The 6,948-nt window shown below is 39.6% G+C and overlaps 1 pseudogene; it reads left to right on the forward strand.

The window, feature by feature from the left end:
• The first annotated feature begins 206 nt into the window (after window positions 1-206).
• On the forward strand, window positions 207-1,184 carry LOC131409007 (mitochondrial import receptor subunit TOM20 homolog; annotated as a pseudogene).
• Window positions 1,185-6,948: the final 5,764 nt, after the last annotated feature.

Genomic DNA, 6,948 nt, shown 5'->3' on the forward strand with positions numbered 1-6,948 from the left:
CTAGGGTTGGAATCTCCTCCATTCCAGTTGCCAGTGGGCCAATACTCAGAGAAGGCTTCATTGCCTCCAGAAGGCTCAGAGGATCCCTGGGAAAAGGGATAGGAAGGGGCCTATCGCCCTCTCCTATTGGCTCATCTGCCCAGTTATTGGATCCCATTCATCTGAGTAGTCACTAGAGAAGGCATGGGCACCCTGGCCCCAAGAAGATGGGGTGGCACGGGCTCAGGGTGTTGCAGATACATGTTCTAGGCTCTGAGGAGAGTGTGAGGTCACTGGACAAGGAGCAGGTCAGGTTCAGGATGGGATACCCACAATAGAAACTGTATCCTGGTACTCTAAATTCACCGCCTACTCCAGTGCCTCCTTATAAAGGTCCAAGGTACCAAATAAGGTTCTTTTCTGACTTTAGGTCCCTGACAGCCCAGAGGTCCTAGGGTCAAGACCAGTAGTCTGAGCCCAAGCTGCTCTGATTCTGAAGACTGACGATTCCAAAGTCAAGATTCTAAGAATAAGGTTCAAATATTCTATTATCTTAAACCACTCTTGGAGTATAAGATTCTAAAGTTCTTAGATTCAGGGTCAATGGTTTAAGATTGCAAAATTCTAAAATTTAGGCTTTTCCGCGTCCCCCACGGCGGGCGTTAGGTCTGTGCGGCGCCGTCCGCTCTGAGCGTTCGCGGCCAAGGGCTTCTTCGCGGGCCCATCCGCCGCCGACCCTGCTCCTCGGTCGAGAAAAGAGGGTGGGCCAAACAGCGCCATCGCCGCCGGGGCCTGTGGGGCCCTTTTCATCGGTACTGCGTTCACTTCGACCGCAAGAGACGGAGTGACCCCAACTTCAAGAACAAGCTGCGAGAACCAAGAAACAAACAAAAGCTTGCCAAAGAGAGAGCTGGACTTTCTAAGTGACCTGATCTTAAAGATGCTGAAGCCATTCAGAAATTCTTCCTCGAAGAAATACAGCTTGGTGAGGAGTTACTAGCCCATACTGAATATGAGGGTGTAGGTCATCTAACACATGCAATCGCCGTGTGTGGACAGCCCTGGCAGGTACTGCAGGTGTGACAGCAGACGCTTCCACCGCCAGTGTTCCAGATGCTTCTGACTAAGCTTCCAACAATTAGTCAGAGAATTGTAAGTGCTCAGAGCTTGGCTGAAGATGATGTGGAATGAGACACAGACGTCAACATGATAATCCCAATTAAAAATATTTTTAAAATCTTAAATCGGAAGATGAGCAGCTCTGGGGGAATAACGGCAAATATACTTGTTATGGACTGTCCTACACTGAAATCTACCAAAGTTAATTTTTACTCTGTGTAGATCCATTTGTCTGTTTTATTTATATTTCCTAGTGGAAAGTGTATTTTGATAGAGAGCTTTCATTTTAGAAATACACTATGAGTTACCGAAATATCATGGATTTTGTTTATCCCTACAATGTGCAATTAAAATGTACATGTAACATCATGTTCTTTACATTTACAATACCCAGTGCTCAGTGTTGAAAGATAGAAGGAAAAGTGTAGGAGAAAGCTGAAGAATGCACATTTTTTTTAAAGCTAGAACATTTTGCTATACGTCAGAAAATTGGATGAAAACTTGATTGTATTTATCAAAACTGAGCATTAAAATCTTTGAGAGATAATTCCTTTCCATATAATCTCTGAAATAGCTGAGATATGCTGCTGTGCTGTATTAACAACTTCACTCTCACCTTGTGTATCAGTCTTGAAATGTTTATTTAAAATCAGTGGACTTAATGTGTTCTGGGTATTTATCTGCTTGTATTTTAGATACATGTAGTTGCAAATAGCACCGGGAATTAGGTCTGTGTCCACCCCTCATCCAGCTGAGTGAGCTTCACCCGTTAATATCTGCCCACTTTCCTCATTTATAAAATGAAGGAATTGGTCTGCTAACTCAGAGAAGTGTCCCTTTCAGCTTCTAGTGTGGTTCTGTTCAACATCTTCAAATGCACCATCCCCTGAGGGATATATTTGTTTGGGCAACCAGGCCTTGAATTTTTTTATACTCTGAATTTTGCATGCTTATTTGACTTAGTATTTCTGAATTGATTTGTTTTTAAGGTATAACTTGTGTTGATTTTCACTGAAATCATATGGTTCCGTCACTATTCTTGTAAATTAATTTGAAACTTAACCTTTAAGGTAACTGGGATGATATGCTTGTGAAAATGTTCTCCTTTGCTTTCATCTTATGTGTACCTCTTTAATCTTCCTTCAATCTGATTCATTTGTCTTGTTATAATAAGGTGTAACCTTGTGGCTGAAGACTTGCAAAGAATGAAGGTAATGGGACCTCTTATTCTCAAAGTAGTGACCTATTATCTGCAGTCACAGATTCAATGTCAGACTTGAGAATAAAGATTCTTGGTATTTAGTGTCAAAATTTTTTTTTAACTTAGAAGCAAAGATTCCAAGGAAAAAGTAAAAATCTAAAATTCCATGATTTTAGAGATTTTAGAATCTTAGAGTCTAAAATGCTAAGATCTTTAGAATCTAAGTTCAAATGACTCCAAATTCTTAAAATGTTAAGTCAAAGAGTCTAGAACTCTGGGACCTTTAGTTTTACAGCTTTATACCTAATTACTGGTGGCAACTGAACAAATAAATCAGCTTTCCAACCCACCTGCCAGGAAGTGTTTGGCACCTTCCAAGACGGTGCTCAGGGGCAAACCTAAGTTGGCATAGCTGCCAACTTGCTCAGTCACTTCGTGGTGAGGCCAGATCGTCCATGATGGTGAATCTCTTCTCTGCTTCCAATGCCATCGCTGTGGTGCTGGAGTGGACACCTACTACTTTTGTGTGCCTTCTCTTCTTTTTAGGAACTGCAACTGCCCACTCCATGGGATCCAGTGGGATTGCCAACCACACAGCACCACCTTCCCCACCTCAAGGGTGGGCACATGACCCAGTCTGGCTAGAGAATTCCCATACCCTGAACACAGTGATCCTTCTACAAGTGAGCAGAGGGACTTCTCAGGCAAGGATATATACAATGGGAGAAAGAGCATTGCGCACTCTCGGGACCTGGGTTATGAGCTGTGAGGACAGTATAAACACTGTGAGTCAAGATTCGCTCCTGGCCAGCTTTTCCAGGAAGTGGAAAAGTCCAGGGCTGGCTTATCCATAGGCACAGTAGGCACAGTACCGAAGGCCCACCATAATTTTAGGAGCCCAAGAAAACATTTAATTTCTTTTAAAATCAGAAGAAGAAAAGGAATAAAATCCATCCTGGATTATATTCACATTTATACAATGCAATCGTAAAATATAATTTTTAATATTTTCATATGGAGGAAGGGACCCAAAAAAGCAAAAGTAGCAGGGGCCCATGAAAGGTATAATGTGACTCTGGAAAGAACCCATCTAAGAATGAAACCAACATGGGAAAAATATCTTTGAGAGATGGAGCAAGGAGAGCAAAGTCATCACCTAAATCCCTGGATCAGCCATATCAGAAGCCAAACTATCCCCTTGGACTTCCCAGTTAAGTGAACAAATACATATTGTGTTTTACGCAAGCTGGCCTGTTGGACATTTGTTATTCTGTTGGCTTCCCAGAAGCTTCCTAAGTCTAAGGAGTTTCCCACTTTCTCCCACTAAAGAAGCCTCCACTTGCTTTCCAGCATCCCTTGCAAGTAGAGCCCAGGCATGTGACCTAAATTCTCTGGCCCAACAGAGAGCTAGCTAATATCCTCTGGTAAAATTCTTTCCTGATTAAACCAGCCAGAGTTGATTTCTATTGGCAAGCAAGACTAACAGGTACAGCTAGTGTGAGCTGGGCTTCTGTTACTTGCAACCAAAAGTTTTGACTAACACACAGCAGAGCCCTCTTCTGCCCCTGCCCCTTCCTCAGGGGACAGAGCCAATCAATGGTCATGTCTTCCTAACAGCCAAACTCCTTTGTCCCTGGAGAGAGAATAGATCAGGCTGAGTTCTATCCAGGACAGGATCACAGGAGCCAGGAGGGCTGTAGAGTGCAGCTTGAAAGGTCAGTGTGACTTCAGGACTCCTCAATACATTTGCCCTTTTCTCCCTGACCCCAGCCTCTAGTTTACCCAGGACCTTCCCTCTGACACGATTTTTAGGAGGTGGACTGCAAGGAAAATCACTTTGTTTGTTACTTTCTTCCACCCACAAGCACCACAAACATTCACAGGAAAGTGTAAGAGAGGTGCCTCTCCCTCTTTTCAATGCCTAAATAGAGGGAAGATCATAAGTATGGAAGAAAAATGTTTATCATAAGGCTATTTGGTGTCCTTGAAGTAGAGAACCCAATGAATGTGACAGAAAGAGTGTTCAAAGATAAATAGCAGGAAAGTTCCATGAAATACAGAACTAATTCTGCAGCACTAAAGGGTACAGCGTATTTCAAGAAAACTTGGTGCAGGAGGATTGATACCTATACATACCTTGATTAAGTTATCAAACTTCAAGTGTAAGGAAAAAATGTTTTAAGCACTTAAGAAGAAAAAGTAATTCTTATATTTCTCCTCAGCATCATTCAGGGTCACAACATGGTGGAGCAGTGTCTCTGAAGTCCTTCAAGCCTAAAGGCAACAGGTAAATATTCTGAGACATGAAGGAACTCAGGAAGTACAGCATCTATGAGCTCTTCATTAAAAACCTGCCTCAAAAAGAAATCTGGACAACCAAGAGACAAATCAAAATAAAGAAACTGAATAGAGAAGTGATAAAAGGATGATCGTGAGCACTAAATAATCCATTTAAATATAGAATTAAGACTAGAGAATTCCAGGGATTATAACCGCAGACTTGAAATTAATGTTATAAATCTTGACAAAGTAAAATTAATTACTAACATTTTTGAGGATGAAAAGGAGGTGAGAACAAGTGTACAAAGTTAGTATCTTCTAAAACTAAAATGAGAAATTTAAAAATGACTCCAATCTCTTAATTTTTCGTAACCTTTTTATTTCTTAATCATTATGCTTCTTTTAGGAGTTAATATCTCTTGAGTTGAATATACATTTAGCTGAAGTTCACTGGCTTCTTCAGTTTCACTTCAGTTTCTTTTTCTTCTATTACATTTATGTAAAATCAAATGTAACTATTAATATTTTTAGTGGGACTTATTTTTTATTGTTATTATATTATTATTTAATGGGACTTATTAATGCTTGTGCAATAATAAAAAATAAGAGAAACTTCATTTTGAAAATAAAAAAGTTCTGACCCAGTCGTCGAACTACCAAAACTGCTGGCTTCCTCCCACAACCTCAACCTCAAGGATCCTCAGGGGAAAACAACAGGATGCTGAGAAAACTGTAAGAAATCTCTGGTGTGACAGTGGCCTTTTAAGAACTGGTATCTTGGAAGGTGGTAGTGTTGGTTTGGGGCAGGAGGCAGCCTTGAAGGGTTATAGGAGGAGACAACAAAAGAGGAACTATTCGAGTTCTGCTTTGACTTCTCTCCCTAAATATATGTCTTCCCCCTACACCAGCAGCAACTCGGAACTCTATTCCAAGGGACCTCAGCAAAACTAGGGTAGTACAGAAGCACTTACGAGGAACTGAGAAACAGAGACATGGATAATTGACTCCAGGCATTTGCCTGTGCACTGCTCCCCTCCAAAACCATAGAATCGGGTAATTACAGTGTAATTACAGTCTGATCCTAATGCTGCTTCTGCCTGTGGGGCCACGGAGATGATTTGCCCTCTGAGGACTATATTATCAGGGAGGGAGGGATTGATTGTGGTTTTCTCCAACTGGGGTTCATCTACTCTCCACATCCTGAGCTAATTGGGACTGACACAGTTTGGGTCTGGCCTTCCTTATATGCAATGCCTGACACTGCTAAACCAGGGGAAAAATGAATTAGCAGGCTAAAATAACAAGACATTTGAGAAGCACAACTGTTTTTAAGGAAAAACAATATAGTGGGCTACAGATTTCAATGACAAAGGAAATATTAAAGAAGGAAGACCAAGAATTAAAGTTAGCTTATAAAATATATTTATAATGATGCCATTAGAAATTAGCAATGTGTAACACAAGCAAGGAAACAGAAAAGATCATGGAAAATATTAAAGAGCAAAAATATAATCATTGAAATAAAGAATACAATCTACAAAATTAACAGAATAGATACAACTGAGAAACAAATTAGGAAATTGGAAGACTACATTGAAAAAAGTGCCCAGAATTAAGAAGAAAAGAAGAAAGAAACAGAAATAATCAATATTAAATATTTTTCTAAAACCCACTTAGAGATATGGAGAATTTCAACAGAGAATAGGAAACTATGATAAAGAACCAAATAGTAATTCTAAAATTGAAAAATACAATAATTGAAATTAAAATTCAATGGATGGTTTTAACAGCAAATTAGACAGCAAAAGAAAAAAATAAGTGAACTGGAACATATGTCAGAATAAAATATCCAGAATTAGGCATAAGGCAACAAAAGCATGACAAATACAGAAAAAAGTACAGGAGATTTATGGAGTGAAGAAAGAAGGTCCAACATGGAGCCCCAGAGACAATGGAGAGAGGAGATGGGGAAGAAGCAATATTTGAAGAGCTAATGATTAAGAATTTTTCAAAACTGACTAAAGACATCAATCCATATACTCAAGTAATCCTACAAACCCTAATCTGGATAAACAGGCATATCATAGTAAAGTTGCCAAAAACCAAAGACCAATAAAATTTCTTAAAACAACCAGAGAAAAAAGACAAATTCCCTTCAAAGAACAAGCTTTATATACTGACAGCAGAATTTTCAACAGAAGCAATGGAAGTAGAAGATAATGTAATAATATTTTCAAAGTGGTGATAGAAAATAATTGTCAACCAAAATTTCTATAGCCAGTGAAAGTATCCTTTAAAAAAGAAAAAGAAATAAAGTCATTTTCCCACAAACAAAAGCTGAAAGAATTTATCATCATCAAACACACACC

This window comes from Diceros bicornis, chromosome 7 (genome assembly GCF_020826845.1).
Source record: "Diceros bicornis minor isolate mBicDic1 chromosome 7, mDicBic1.mat.cur, whole genome shotgun sequence".
In the NCBI taxonomy this organism is placed as follows: Eukaryota; Metazoa; Chordata; class Mammalia; order Perissodactyla; family Rhinocerotidae; genus Diceros; species Diceros bicornis.